Source organism: Phyllopteryx taeniolatus, chromosome 10, assembly GCF_024500385.1.
Source record: "Phyllopteryx taeniolatus isolate TA_2022b chromosome 10, UOR_Ptae_1.2, whole genome shotgun sequence".
NCBI lineage: Eukaryota > Metazoa > Chordata > Actinopteri > Syngnathiformes > Syngnathidae > Phyllopteryx > Phyllopteryx taeniolatus.
The window spans coordinates 14,183,315-14,198,982 of record NC_084511.1 but is presented as its reverse complement, the minus strand read 5'-3'; the positions used below and the strand labels follow the sequence as shown (position 1 = coordinate 14,198,982).

Sequence of the window (15,668 nt, the reverse complement as noted above, 5' to 3'; positions counted from 1 at the left end):
GTCCTTCTCCCCTAATGTGAAGACAGCAGTGAAAACCAGATGGAAGGCCATGCATTGATTGAGTCAAAGAGTCCCTATAAGAGGGTTAAATTGAGTTGACACATTGATGTGGGTGTCATTATCATGTGTGACGGCACCATGTGCGCCATTGGGCCCCTGGCTATGTGACGTGTGCGGGGGGGATTTTTGTGGGGGGCTCCTCGGCCTGGCCTTGTTTGACAATCCTCAATGGTGAACTCGGCTCTTTCACCAGCTGAACTGAAATGCGTCGCAACGATCCACCATCTCTCTTCTCTGATTGGCCGCACGAATGTAAACAGGAAGAAGGTTTGGTGTAGTATTAAGTGAGACAGTGGCAATAAACATGGAGGAAGTTCCATCTGAAGAAAACAGCCCCAAAGCATGATCTTGCCATCACCATGCTTCACTGTAAGCATGATGTTCTTTGGGTGAGGAGAATTGTTGTGTTTGCGCCAAACATACCTTTTAGAATTATGGCCGAAAAGTTCAATCTTGGCTTCATTGGACCATAACAAAAACTCCCAAACATATGTATGAAAATATAAACCGTAACAAAAGGGTATGTACAGCAGTAAATGAGCATGCTTTCTTGTGATGTGTGAGGACATATTCTTATGCTGTTGCACAAACTAACAACTGTAATTTAGGACCGCCTATGCTAACCACATATGCACTGACGATGTTTTCACTGATTGCGCAGATTGGTCATTGTGGTGTCATTGGACCTTTAAGGACAAGAGACAATAGACTGCGGGATTACACACAATCTCGATTTTGCTTTCATCTATATTTCACTTCCCTCAGTCTCCTCAAATCAAATTCAACAGACAGGTGCCAAGAAGTAAATATAGGAGAACCTGATTCTCCTCTGTTGTAGTTGTTTGTTAGAGCTGTCCCTGTTTTCTGCGGTACTATTTTAAATTGGGAAACCGGTTGCCTACAATTTAATCGAATACAGCTAAACTGAGCCGAAGCAGGTGCTATGCAGTGGGAAAGCAGCAGTGTCATCTGTTTACACACTGACTGTAGTTTCAAGCATTATTATGGGGCTAAGGGACAAGGATTCATTCATCAAACGTGGATTGCTTTTTCACCACAACGTACTCTTACCATCTTTACACCAGACCGAACAGATGGTACCAACTAGAGTTTGATTAAAACGGACCAAAATGGGGCTAGTGTGATGGGCCCTTAAGAGGAGGTTGGATACCTGTCTTCTACGTCACCCTTTTTATGACCTTTACCTAACATTCAGTTTTTATTTAAGAGTAAGTTGTTGTAAGATGTTGAGCCGAATGACACTTTTCAGCCCCATTGTTCTGCCAGCAGCTTTGCCTGAAATGTGTTTTAAAATGCCGCCCGAGCATTATGTTGCAGTCATAAAAGCAGCAGCTTGTGTACATAGTCTCTTCTCTTCCCCGGCTGATGTGTGCTCGGTGGCTCCTCCTGCTTTCAAGCCTCGGGCGCATGCACGGGCTTCTACTAGCGCTAGTCAGTCCATAGAGAACCAACTAAACCTCATCAGTGCTGCCAGCCGTTCTTCTCACGTGAGGATCATGCCTCTTATATTTTACACCTCACACATCCTAACAGCATATATTTGAATCAAGAAATTAGATGTCACGAGGTATGACTTAGAAAACACATGTACGAATGACAAATGATCTTTTTTTTTCTTTTTTGCCTGCAAGGCATCCCACTGAGCTTTATGTCTTGAATCATTGATTTCTTATTCTCATACCTGCTCTAGAAGCACCTTGATGCTATCGGGGCAGTTTCAATGTGTGTGTTTCGGTCAGCAACAATGTTTGCAGAGTCTTGCTGCGTTTGGGTTGTGACACGCCACGCTGAGGCCCAGCAGCTGTAGTCTTTCTCTAACATGAGAGCTTTCTGTAATTAAAGGCAGAGGTAAGAGCAAGGGAGCGGGCCGGGCTCTGATTGCTTTTCATAGCTGTGAGCACAGAAAGAGGTGCAGCGTGCCCTCGGGGGACTGAGGCGCTGTTGAGCTCTTTTTCGCTGTCAGCTCTACCCCGACCCCTCCAGTTGAGCAAATACACATGCTAGTGGCGGGCCCCAAAATATACATCCCTGCGCATCCACTTTTCAACTTGAAAAATACATGTGCATATAAGTGGGACGGTGTAATGAATTAAAAACAGCACAATCTAAAATGGGACAGTATGGTGAAATAATGCTGAGCATGTCTGCCACACAGCATAGTTGTTTGTCTACTTTTGCTGTGCATTTGGCTGGCGACAGTCCAGTGTGTACCCCGCCTTCTCTCTATAGTGAAACGTATAAAATTGAAGTCTGTGAGGTTGTTCTACAAACAGTCATATAAAATTAAAGGATTTTGCGTGAAACCTGTGTTGATCAAGGATCGATAGGTTAACTCCGACTGTCTGTTTTTTTTTTTTTGTTGTCTTTGGCTTTGTTTGCAAATTAGAGAGACCAGCCTCAACAAGGGAAGTCAAAAGAAGAATGTGACATGACAAGGAAGTACCAGAACTTAAAAGACTCCTGCATCGCTGCTTCTTCTTACGCTTGTGTGACAATTACAAATGTTAACAAGTTGGATGTGTCAGGCATTACACATTTTAAATATTGCGAACTGATTCGTTTGGCTTACTGACTCGTCCCCATTAGGTTCAATAGGCTGTTAACTTAGCTGTCGGGCATCTATTTAACGGTCTCAACTTTTCTGAGCTTTTTGTGATGTTTTGATTTCCCGTTAGTGTGTTCATTGAGTAAGACGTGTGTACATCAATGGCTCCCATTGACAAGGTATATCCAATTTATCCGCTTCAGTTGCAGTTACATTGCATGATATCCACCTTGTCTGTGTAGATTCCCATTCATCCAGGACATGGTTTTTAGAAGAAGTTGAATCGAGTCAACTGGACTCTTCTTAGTTGTTGACAACTTCTGCGGCTGACATGCGGTTGTATTCATGTATTTGTATCTGCTTGCACTGCTGCGACCAAACTGGGCCACACGAGAGAAAAAAATTAATTGTATCATTTGAACCACGCTGTGCGAATGGTTCTGTTTTAGCTTCAGGTGATGTCGAAAACTCTCAATATGTGGTAATTGTATTCAAATATTTCTTCCAATGAAAATACACACTCTATTATTTGAAAGGCAGGATGTAAAATGCAGTGCACAGTTACTTTCAGTATATTGTATAAACTACAACAACAACATCAGTAAGATTTTGTTTTTTAAAGAAGCTGATCCTTTGTGGACAAAAGCCACTTTCACTGGGCATTTTCACAAAATCAGTGCTCAAGTTAGTATAGCTACTATAATGACATATTCATTGTTAGCATAAGGGCTTGGACTAGCACTCTAAATCCCCATTCACTGTTTGTGTTGACAATAATGAATGACTTTCAAATCAGAATCAAATCGTTACTCCTTGTACTATTCCGAAATAAAGACATTGTCCAACAAATGAAAAATCCTACTGACGCGGAAGGAGAGTACGCTGCTGTTTTGCCTGCCTGTTTTTGGCTACCACTTCTCCCTCTGGAAAAGTTTTTCATTTCAGTTTAAACGTCCCGTATTTTGGCTCTTTAGAGCTCCATATAGTGACTTCCTAACATGGACTTAGTATAAAAGTGTCAGTTTCATTTTAAAAAACATGACATTTGTCATACGAGTGTCCAGAAAAGACCCCTCTGACAGCTACTTCTGTTTGACCCAGTTTTGTATCCGCTTTGTCCATATTTGGCTAAGACCCCCTTTCCTCTGATTGGTTGCCTTCATGTAGAAGATCCACTTGTGAGAGCACACGTTTGTTATGTGAACAGCGTTGGCTCTGGAGTGGAAAGTGAAGGCAGAGATCATAGCTAGCGACGTACATAAGGTTGAGAAATTCAAATGAACTGATTTCAGACTTATCGGCAGAAAAACGTCTCGAACTCAGGAATGTGTGGATGATTTGAATTCCTTTTTCACATGTTTACTGAGGCACCATAGAGCCAATATTACATCCCAAATACTAGAAAACTAGAAACTTGTGTTCAAGTGTACTTACATGTAGCAAACAGCATTGTGAAAAATGTCATTTCTAGTATAATTCTTGTCGACAAGCAGTCTAGTCCAATGTAGGCGTAAACAAAGTCTTAAACATGCAATTTTTTCCCCCCCGCTCATGGCCTTAAATGATCTGCTAGATACTGCCATACTTAACCACCACTGTGTATTTGTGTTATATTTTATTTTATTGTTTGATTCATTTCATTGTGTTTTCTATATAAAATGTGTTTTTATAAATAAATGCCATTTATTCTTATTATTAATAACTGCCATTCATGCAATTTTAAGGAAAAATACTGTGTCGAGATAGCTGTATATATCTTTATCGGGATATAAAATGACCTATATCAGGCTACCCAATTTCGTCCAAATCGCACAACACTAGATGCATACAGTATATAGGTTGATATATAGAAAAACACAATCATAGACAATTTGCATTGATCAATACAGCACAAAATGCAGTTAGATATGGATACATAAATACACAGATTGATACAAATTGTCAATGGATTCCTAGTTACAAGAGATACATTGGTCCATACACAGATCTTGATTTAAAAATGTATCTAATTGTGTTTTACGTACTTTATTAATCCCATTAGGAATGTTATGGTGCAAGAATGAAAACGAACATAACACAAGAGAACAAATAAACAGAGTTAATGAGACATATTGTGGAGATGAAGGCTTAGAGTTTGACAAACACACACAAACATACACAAAAGCACACACACACACACACACACACACACACACACTAAGGTGGCCCTCCCGCTCCTCGACACAGAGATCCTTTCAGGATGTGTTGTTAAAAATAGTGTATCAAAATTTGTGTCATCATTTTGTTGATGAATTGGTTGTGCGTGGTTAGTCCAAGTAATGCATTACAATTTCTGCCATCAATGCACAAAAGTCCAATTAATGCGGGCTCTATTATACCACTTTCCGCATTGCCTACTTGAGCTCAGTATGTGGGCTGGTGGCCACTGGGACCATGCGTACGCAGGCTTGACGTTCATAGCTCATTTCCTACCTTCACATCAGACCCTCATATTGGAGATGGATAGATAATGTGAAATCCCCCCCCCCCCCGATCCAATGTTGGGCGTGCACCCTCATGGGCACCCTCGCATGTCAACTCCTGGTATTCTCGAAGCAGACAGTGAGATGTGATCCTGGGAAATTTGAGAGGGAGCCTGCAGCGGTAGTAGTTTTAATGCGGCGGACACAGGTGCAGCGACATGAATGGTGTGAAAGCATCATATTCACAACATGACTCGGGAGGGTGGAAGCTATGTGACGGGGCTGGATTTTAATTGGTTTCGCAGTGTGCTCCCTTGTTTTGTTTTCTTTGTAATGGCACGCACAGTGGCAATAACAGCCCCGTGTTGTTCCTCATATAATAACACTAATAGATTCATCGCCCCTTGTCTAATTTGAACTTCTTATTTTAAATTCCACCTGTTGAAGCAAGAGGTGTTATATGCTGGACATGTATACTGAGGAGATAGCAGAATAATAAGCCATCTTCATTAGCCTTATCTTTGATTTGGCGGATGGAAAGGGAGGAGGGCGAGGGGTTGATGATGAGGAATCAGAGTAGCACACACCAGGAGAGAGAAATAAATAGGAGCTGCAGAGGAATGGCAGGATGGTGGGAAGATGAGAGGAAAGGATGGACAGAGAGTACAGAGACACGGGGAATAGAAATAAAGAGTGGTGGTGGTGGTGGTAGGGGGTCGGGGACTGTCAGGAACAAACCATGGTGAGATAGACAATAGTTCTTCTAATGGGAAAGAAGCTCTTTTGCACTTTCTCATCTTTTTTTTTTCTAAATGTTGTTTTGTCTGTTCACCACTTAACAAGCCACCAGTGCCTCAGAAAAGAAGCTGCTGTACGTAATTACTAGCATCTCAAGACAGCCTCGTTTGCTTCGCCCAAAAAATGTTGTGAATCTACATGCAAAAACCAGACTGGATCATACGCGAGATGAACCTTTATTAATATTTATTGCGATGCAGCATTTAGTCAATGATTTGCTGTAATTCGTTTTCACTCTGCTGTTTTCATTTAGGGAAAGACTGCAGCGACACTTGTGTCTGAATCAAGCTTTCGGGATAATTGATGTGAAAAGCTATTTTATCGTAGTTGATGTGAAAGGAAAGCATGACAAAAGCCTGTTGAGGAGATGCAAGAGCCCACCCGTCAGATATAGTCAGCCTGGCTGATAGTGCTTTACGTTGCGTTTACCGTAACACGCCAGAGACAAAATAATAATCCATGCGCGCAAGTCAAATGAGAAATGTCCTGGAATATTTTAACACCAAACTGAATCGCAGGCATGAATTTTCAAGATGGAATTGACCTGATCTGCTGGATGATGCTAGTGATGGCACAACAGCATCACTACTATTCTACTAAGACTAATAATTATAATCATTCCCAACAAGTGGTCCTTGTGACAGGAGCCTGGCACAATGCAAATAATAATTATGACTTCTCATTCCACATGGATCTCAATGTGAGTGTGTTGTGTGCACAGTGACATCTACGATGTACAGCTGCTCGTTTACTTGTTTGCCTGCTTGGGCTTGCCACCGTCAGTTATGTTGGATTGACACTGAGCACAAGGGCCCAATTTCTGATTCCAAATGCACTTTCAAGTACAGCGGTACGCTGAGATACAAGTTGAATTCGTTCCGTGACCACGCTCGTATCTCAGATCATTTCCCCTTTGAAATAATTGGAAATGCCATTCATCAGCTCCAGTTTTCAATTCAATGGACATTGTGCTGTGCCTTCTGGTTTCTGCACCATGGCTACCTATGGGCAGTATTATACAGACATACAGCTATACATGGAACCAATCAAAACTTCTAGGTAAGCTGCAGTAATATTAGTTTTTCTCTGCAGATGATAAAGAATATATGCCTGTGAGTATTGTTATATTGTCTGTCTACGTGTTGCTCCATCATATGTGTTCAAATATAATAAATTAAGGCTTATAATACCGTGACATTGATGCTATTCTTTAGCCCGTCTATGGTGTTTCGCATTGTTTGTTAGCATTAAGCTAAATTTACTTAGCAAAAGCAAATCTATGTGGTTGTTTTGGATTGACAATATGTAATTCGATTTGTTTAACAGTAAACTTAATCTGAGAATGGCAGCCTCTTTTGGAAGAATTATTCACCATTATCTGCCAAACTGCTGCTTGTTGGGAAGTGAGATTAGTGCTCTGCTGCCGTACAGCGCTCATATCACCAATATTTGTTCCCAAATCAAAGCAAAAAAAATGAAATCAGCCCAACGACAGCTCATATCGAAAACCTCGTAAATCGGGTCACTCGCATCTCAAGGTACCACTGTACCTGTAACCAATCTCACTGTATTTACATTCACTGAACACTGACCCCCTCCCCCCCCCTTCACCCAAAACAAACAAAAAACTTAGGAGATTTTGTCATGGTCCAATAAAACCAAACTTTTTGGCCATAATTCCCAAAGATACTATATGTTTGGCACAACATTGCTCGTCACCAAAAGAACATCATACCTACAGTTAAGCGTGGTGCTGGCAACATTATGCTTTGGAGCTGTTTCATCAGCTGGAACTGGGGCTAATGTGCAAGGAATTCTGAAGAGTTCTGAATAGCAGTCAGTGTGAGACAAAACCATTAAACCGCTGCTAGAAAGCAAAATAAAAAATGTCATGAAAAGCCTACTAGAGCAGCTGAAATGTATTTGCGTTAATCAGATACACTTGAAGGGTGGCATGTATGTGCTGACTCCCATTTAACATGACTTTGAATGTGATAGATTAATTCTGAACACAGCAACATCCGCACATTTGTGCAACCTTTTATCTCATTTTTATTTCCCCTCTTGAAAAGATTGAAATATTTTTTCCAATCGAGTTGTACAGGTTATGGTGGAAAAAGTTTTGAAACAATTGATTTTGGTCTTATTTTTTATATTTGAAAAACGTGGCATTTGAACAGTGGCGTGTAGACTTTTTATATAGACTGTATACCATATTCTTTGTGACATTTGTGTTTGGTGGTCTGCTGTTGAGATTTTTGGAATCTAAAATATGTGCGTTAGTGTGATAAAGTTTCGAAAACACTGATTTAAATGACAAGTTTCACATAGGGTTGTTGTTTTGGAGCTTACTACTGCAAAGATTTGAAAAAAGTTCTCAAAGTGGATGTTTATGAAAATGACATTAGCATCTCTGTCTAATCACTCTAAAAACACTTTGGTGTTAAATGTTCAATCTGTGCGTACCTAAGTACATCCCCAGCCAAAACAACAATAGCACAGCACGTTTATAATGGTTCTCCAAAAAAGTTTACTGCACAGCTAATGTATCCTCATACACGCACATTTATCATTTCGCACAGCTGACATGACCATATGTACAGTAAATGTCACCCGCAAGTAACCTCTGCACAACTCCACTTAAAATGTTAACAATAGTGTGCATTGTGCAGGGTCGTATTTGTATTTGTCAATCGCTTTGATGATTACCGGGCTACTTGCTGGTTTTTGCAGGATGACAAACAGATGCCATTAAGACTCTTGGAGTTGAATTACCTGTACTGCATTAATTGCTGTAGTATTGATAATTTTGCCTATTTTACTTACTATTATATTATACATTGGTGAATATATCATAATTGCATTTTTTTTTTTGTTATGTAGTGTTTTTTTTCTATAGTACTAGAGCAAGATAAACATCCATAATTGGCAAATAAAGATTATTCTTCTGGGTGGCTCCACTGATGTCATAATGATTCAAACAGTAAAAATAAATCCCTGTATCTGCACCAAACCTTAATGTATTCTTTCTCGGCCCATGAAGTCCCTCTGATATTTAATTGGATTCATGCTACTACCAAAAGGACTGCAGTGAAAAAGCAAATTTAAACAAGCAAGCTGGTGGTGGCTTTAGACTTTTGTACTGTACTGTATTATATGCCAACTTTAACAAGTGGCTAATTGCAGTGTCAAAAAACAAGCAGGAGCACGATGCCTCCCCCACATTTATTTTGGGCTTGCCTCTGACAGCAGCATTGGGCGACGTATGGAAGCTCCGCCATGAGCAAACAGACATTTCTCAGCTCACGACGTGTCAGTGCTCTTCTAAGTCACTTCCCCAAGTCATCATTCAGCTCCACTGTCACAATTCAGCCCACATACATCAGTGCTGAGCCAGTAAAACGCTCTCCAGAGGGAGTCAAATATGCACCTCGGTGTAGCCGCCGCTGATAAAAGCGCTAATTCATCATTTAGTCACACAAAGCCTTAGAGATTCATTGTAATACCTTGTATACTGCTATACTAAAAATCAGAATAACACTTTGGCCTCTGTTTAATTTAGCAGTGGTCACAGCATTACTTGCTGACATCTTTAGCTGCATCTGTTTCATGCTGTATTTGGTTTAGTTATTAGTTATGTGTTATGCTAAATATTTACATATAGTTACTTATCCCTTCTGACCAGATAAATAGTCAAATGTTCGACTACAGCAATCGTATCATCCCTGGACCCTGATGATAATACAATTTTAATGTTTATCATGTATTGTCAACTAGTCAAGATAACTTAATGCGATATTTCGTCCTATTTACAATTGTTCCGTCAGATCAGCGGTTCTCAAACATTTACATCAAGTACCACCCAAAAAATAGTTCAATATCTCTCCAAGTACCAACATCTTGACCGACATTAAAATACAGTCACGTAGTAGGCCCAAGTGCTCATCAAAAACAAGAGATTCCTAAAAAGTGTATTAAGCCACTGTGACATTACGCAGTTTGAACATTAACACTGCCCTTTAATACAGGTAAATAAAAAATATTCTTAATGATTCAGTTAAAATATATTGCACACAAAAGTTAAATACACATTGCACCCAAATAAAAGTTTTCAAACAAAAAGCATTTAAGATTAAATGCAAATGTGTTGTTCTAAAAATTTAGATACAACAGAATTTTACTCAATGATTGACGCAGTGATTGTTTCCCTACCGCGAGAGGTAGCCCGCATTCCACTCGTGATACGCGTACCACACTTTCACAAATCACTGCTTACATCATTAGTGTAGTTGACACTAAAACGGGCTGACAAAACCCAAACAAATCAAGAAACAAAATTCAAAATATACATATGTCCTCATATTACACGCTCTTAAAAATAGCAAGAGCAAGACGTTAGCTACAGGCTCTTTCTATCCCTTTCAGCAGGTTTATCTTTGTTGCACTTTGAATCACTGCTTCAGGACAATGTTTCTGTTATGCTTAGCTAAATACTTTGGCTGCATCACAACAAGAGCTATTTTCCTTTTATATTCAAATGATGCTTTTGCTTAACTGCTTCTTTGAGATCTGTCTCAAAGGTGTGGATATGATGTGTTTTGATCGTGTCTTTTTCCCCTAAATGTGTGATTTATTTGGGATTTGCTTATGGTGTATTTATGTAAGTAATCCCACTGAGGGAAAATCTTTGACAGGGGAGAGCTTGTGTACTGTCTGCATGCATCCTCCATAACCGTATGATCTAAATAGGTTTTAAACCCACTCTCAAAGATGCATGCCGCTGCAGTGTTTGGGCTCCAGTGATGAGGCCTCTGGAGAGGTGGGCTAAGGTATCTTGGTACATTGAGCATGCATATAAAGGATGCAATCTGGGGCCAGCCACTGCTGAGAAGAACTCTGTGCTGATCGTTGATCCAGAAGTGCTGCAGTCCTTCGGGGTTCTATGACCTGAAACGGAATTAGCCGGAAGAAACACTATCTCCACAAACACTCCCCACTATACAGGCAGCATCAGTCTTAGAGAAAAACGACAGGCGCACACACACACATGTATCCTTTTTGTGGGAGTGAGCTCATCTTACTCTGGACATTCAACTGATTATTTGACTTGCTCGTATATAATGACAACATACTCTGTAATAGAGCTAACAAAATAAGCTAACATACACTAAATTGACAATAGAATTGAGACACACCTCCTAAAGTGGAAGGAAACCCACTTTTTTTTTGCAATACATTGTATGTGCCAACATTAATGACAACATGATATTCTATTTAATATTGTGTTCGTGGAATTACAATTAAACAGAATAATTCATCAATCTCCAGCAAACTCAGAGCACGGCCATTTTAGGCAATATAACCCTCTGCTGGTGACTGAAGTTGACGTCACACCTACCCCTGCGATAGTTACGTACGTCACATGACCAAACCCGGAAAACAGTATCGCAGACTCTCTGTGTATGTTGCGGGTTGCTGACATGATCGTTTGAACAACATTTTAGCAAGTTCAGGTTCAAACCTTAAAAGGGAAAGGAAATGCAAAAATATTTTGGGCGAGAATATGTTGTATGTCTGCCCTGTAGTGTAATCCAATTCATATTGCGTTCGTTCATCAATTTTCACCAATCACAGGGGGCCGCCATGTTGTAAAATATCCTCCTCCTGTTCCTAGGGGGAAAACATTTCACGCACTTACGAGAACGTAAAAATGTAAATGTACGAATGAGCTCTAACTGTCAGAAGGCGCTTCTAGTGGAATAAATAGTGCTTCGCAGCCAGAAATGTTTTCATGTTTGGAATTGTGTGTAAACAAAGCTCTTTTATACCAGCAGTGGGCATGACACATGGCTTGGTATAGATGTCTTTGGATTATGGACTATTATTGAATGGCCAAGTCATGCTTTTCACTTACTGAAGACAAAACTAAAGGCAACATGACCCTCAAAGAAGCAGGAAGTGAATGTAGCTGCAATGTAGGCCTGGCAGAGCATCTCTAGGATCCAGCAGCACCATCTCCAACTGATAATTTGCTGACTTCAGACACCCATTGACTGATTCCCACAGACGCAATCCGTATTTCACTATTACTTCCTCTGGGAGTCAGATGTCTTCATACTTTTGCTTAAAATCTGTTTTTGAGGGAGCGAAACTGTAAAAGAGGTACTTTGACTTATCTCTCTGTGGGCCTTAGCCAATTTGAATCTTAAATTGTGTCTTAAAATGTATTTAAACCATGCAAAGAATTAATTCCATTCTTCTCTGAAGGCACATGGACTTTCTGTATCCGCCGAGATGAGTTGCTGTGCCCTCCTGAGACTTCTCATCACAAATCAATTACCTTTCTGCCTCCTTCGCCTCTCCCACTCTCTCCAAGTACTCTCCTCATATTCTTCATTAGAAGCCCACCACTTCACCTAGAGCTCACTTTGAACATCTCAAGCAGAACTCTGTATTTTTAAGTGTCCATGCCACCTTGGAGTACCTCTGTGTGATTTATTAATGTGTCTTAGCTGCATGTGCGGATCACATCGTTCCCATTCAGCTTTTCGCAGTGTCTGAGCACTGTCTCTGATATAAGTAGAAGCCCATTTAGGCCTTAATAAAGACCTTTTAGGCTATGAAATCTACCTGTTTTGCTAAGGTGCAGTGGCTGCGTCCATTGGGAGTGATTATGTTACATTGTCCCTTGCGAGTTATACCTCACAAAAAAAACATCTTGCTAACTGATTGGCTTCACGGCGGGATCCTCTTTTAATCATCGACAGGTAGGCGGATGAGTTGAACTGCTCTTTCCAGCAAAGTCTCATTAGTCCATCTAAGTATGTCTTTGTAGTGAAAATTTCTCAAATTATTGTTTTTATTATTATTATTTTCTTCTTATTATTATTATTTTCAACCTGTCCTGTTCAATTGCATGGCCATGCAGAATGGTGGATCTGTATGCCTTTTGTGCTGGAACAGTTTTGCTGTGCAAAAGGGTAGTTTTAAATGGTCCCGCTGCTTATTTTTTTATATTTTAATTAGTCTGATGTTTATTGAAAATGCAGCCAAACAGAAAAGGGCTTTAGGGGACAGACCGTGGGAGAGAACGGACAAGGGGAGTATGGGTGTGAACCACAGCAGAACAATAGTTAGTCTAGAATCAGGGGTGTCTAACTCTTTTTTGTCTCGGGCCGCATTGTAGTTATGATTTTCCTCAGAGGGCCATTAGAACAGTGAAACCATATAAATGTTTAATCACCAAATCATATTATTACCATTACACAGCAAATTGAGGGATAACTAGTTTTGAAATCAGAAGACAAGGATAATAGATTGTTCAAGTATTGTTTATGTTACTGTAGAAGAAGGGTTTGATAACAGAAGAATCCAATATCTCAACATTATTGTTTAGTATTATGACAATTTGGAATTTGGGTACAGATTTTAGCAAAAATCACGAAAGTTGATGAGCATGATTTGCTTTCGCAGGCCACATAAAATGATGTGGCGGGCTGTATCTGGCCCCTGGGCCTTGAGTTAGGCACCTATGGTCTAGATATTTGACCACAGGTAACATTACAAAAGTCAAATTGTTTTCTTATTTGTGGATTGGGGGGGCACCCGGTGAGGAGATGCAACAATTAACCTTTAAGACAAGATGAGAGAGGGCAGAAAAGGACAGGACAGGATGTGGGAAATGAGCAAGGAATTGCTACTGATGAGTGGTGTGGTGGGAGCCTTTTATAGTGTCTAAACACCAGTAAGAACCTGTGAGTTGACATCTTAATATCCATCCATCCATTTTCTGAGCCGCTTCTCCTCACTAGGGTCGCGGGCGTGCTGGAGCCTATCCCAGCTGTCATCGGGCAGGAGGCGGGGTACACCCTGAACTGGTTGCCAGCCAATCGCAGGGCGCATAGGAACAAACAACCATTCGCACTCACAGTCATGCCTACGGGCAATTTAGAGTCTCCAATTCATGCATGTTTTTGGGATGTGGGAGGAAACCGGAGTACCCGGAGAAAACCCACGCAGGCACGGGGAGAACATGCAAACTCCACACAGGCGGGGCCGGGGATTGAACCCGGGTCCTCAGAACTGTGAGGCTGACGCTCTAACCAATCGCCCACCGTGCCGCACATCTTAATATAACCTGTGTTATTATTAGTTGTCCCAGTATAAGCAATTCAAGCCTAGAGCATGTCTATGTTTTGTTCATTATTAGTGAATGAACACCATATCACATGCATGTTAGTCAGCTGGTGTACGGAGTTGCTGAGCCGGCACATTGAGGAAGGGTGTAACCCCCCCCCATCCGCAAGAGGGGGGCCAAGCCAGCGAGCTCATCCCGCCGCGGAGCAAGCCAGTGGGACGCCACCCACTCCCCAGGACCCAGGGCGGTCCCCCAGCCCAACCGAAGCACCCCGACCAGTCCCAAAGGGACTGGCATGTTTCCGCCACCACCACCCCCGGAGAGCATAGGGGCCCTAACCACCAACAGGGCCCAACGCAGGAGCCAGCTGCCACCCGATAAAAAGGTTACAGTCTGCCAAAAGCGAGGGGGGGTGCAGGCCCCTGGAGTTAAGCCAACAGAAATGTGAAGACCCACCACCCACCCTATTACTATGGTTACCAGGTCCCCGAATGGCAACCATTATCCCTGTGCTGTGATCGTGTGTTGTGGGGTGTCGTGCATTACAACTGGGGAGAGGGTTGGGGCGAGGCGGTCACGGGGCAATGATGACCCGCAACTGTTACCCCCACCCAGGCCAACCAGCTCCCCAAAGGATTTGCGAATGTATGTGGTGCATTAAAAATCCGCTAGGGAAAGGCATGGCGGGCCAGAGAACAGGCCGGAGTGCTGGAACACCTGGCCAAGTGTCCTCCACAGCCCGACACTGTCCTCCCCACATTGATGGGTGTATGATGCATTAAAATTGGAGGACCGGCAGGGCAGAGAAGGGGGGTGACCAGACCGGAGACTAGCACAGATGTCCCAGGACCCGGCCCGGTGTCCGCCTCATCATGCCTCGTGCCAACCTGTAGGGGACACTGAATGAGATGTGAATGTGCCCAATGTGCGAAATATGTACAGTGTGAGTAATAAAAATGTGCTGAGTGTGTGAAGTAAGAGGCTAGACTCCTGCGTGCCCAGCCCGACCGGCTGGAAGGCCACAGAGAAAAGGGAGGCAGCCCCTCCCCACCCCACAGCTAAATTTCTCAAATTAGTGTGATCCTGCAGAATGTGAGCATGCCCATTAAAGGTGTCATTGTGGCGCTAAGCAAAGAAGAGTATCTGTGTGACTCGCCACCATCCATATGTCATTATGAAACACACTACTCTTCGAACAGGAGGTGTAGTGCTGGTGGTTCATGCCAGAAAACCTCATGGAGAATATCACCTCTGAGAGACTTGACACCACCCCGTGTGGACCACCGAAAGGTCCCCTTTGATTTTCATTCTTCGCACGGCAACCGTAAGAGTGTCACCGCATAAGGGATGTCAGGTGTCTCAAATAGAACCACTTTTTGATTTTCCCTCCTCGTGAGCTCACTCACACTCTCCTTTTCTTCTTCACTTTACTCCTGGCACCAAGTGAGGACTATCCTGCAGCATTGCCCGCAAGATCACCATTTCCCCAAATTTCAACCTCCTTTTCTCCCTTGTTCATTTCCACTCTTCCCTTTTCCTTCCCCCCACTCGCAGGCCTTTGTAATTGGTATTCTGAGTGGCAGCTGGGATCCATACAAACGCAGCAGACAGAGGGAGCAAGCAAGCAGGGAAGAATGTTTGTGTG

General features: G+C 42.0%; 1 protein-coding gene across 4 annotated transcripts in view; it reads left to right on the top strand.

Annotated features, from left to right (window-relative positions):
- Nucleotides 1-15,668, top strand: part of nexmifb (neurite extension and migration factor b) — a 110,976-nt gene that overhangs the window by 1,691 nt on the left and 93,617 nt on the right. The gene's annotated exons all lie outside the window — the stretch shown is intronic.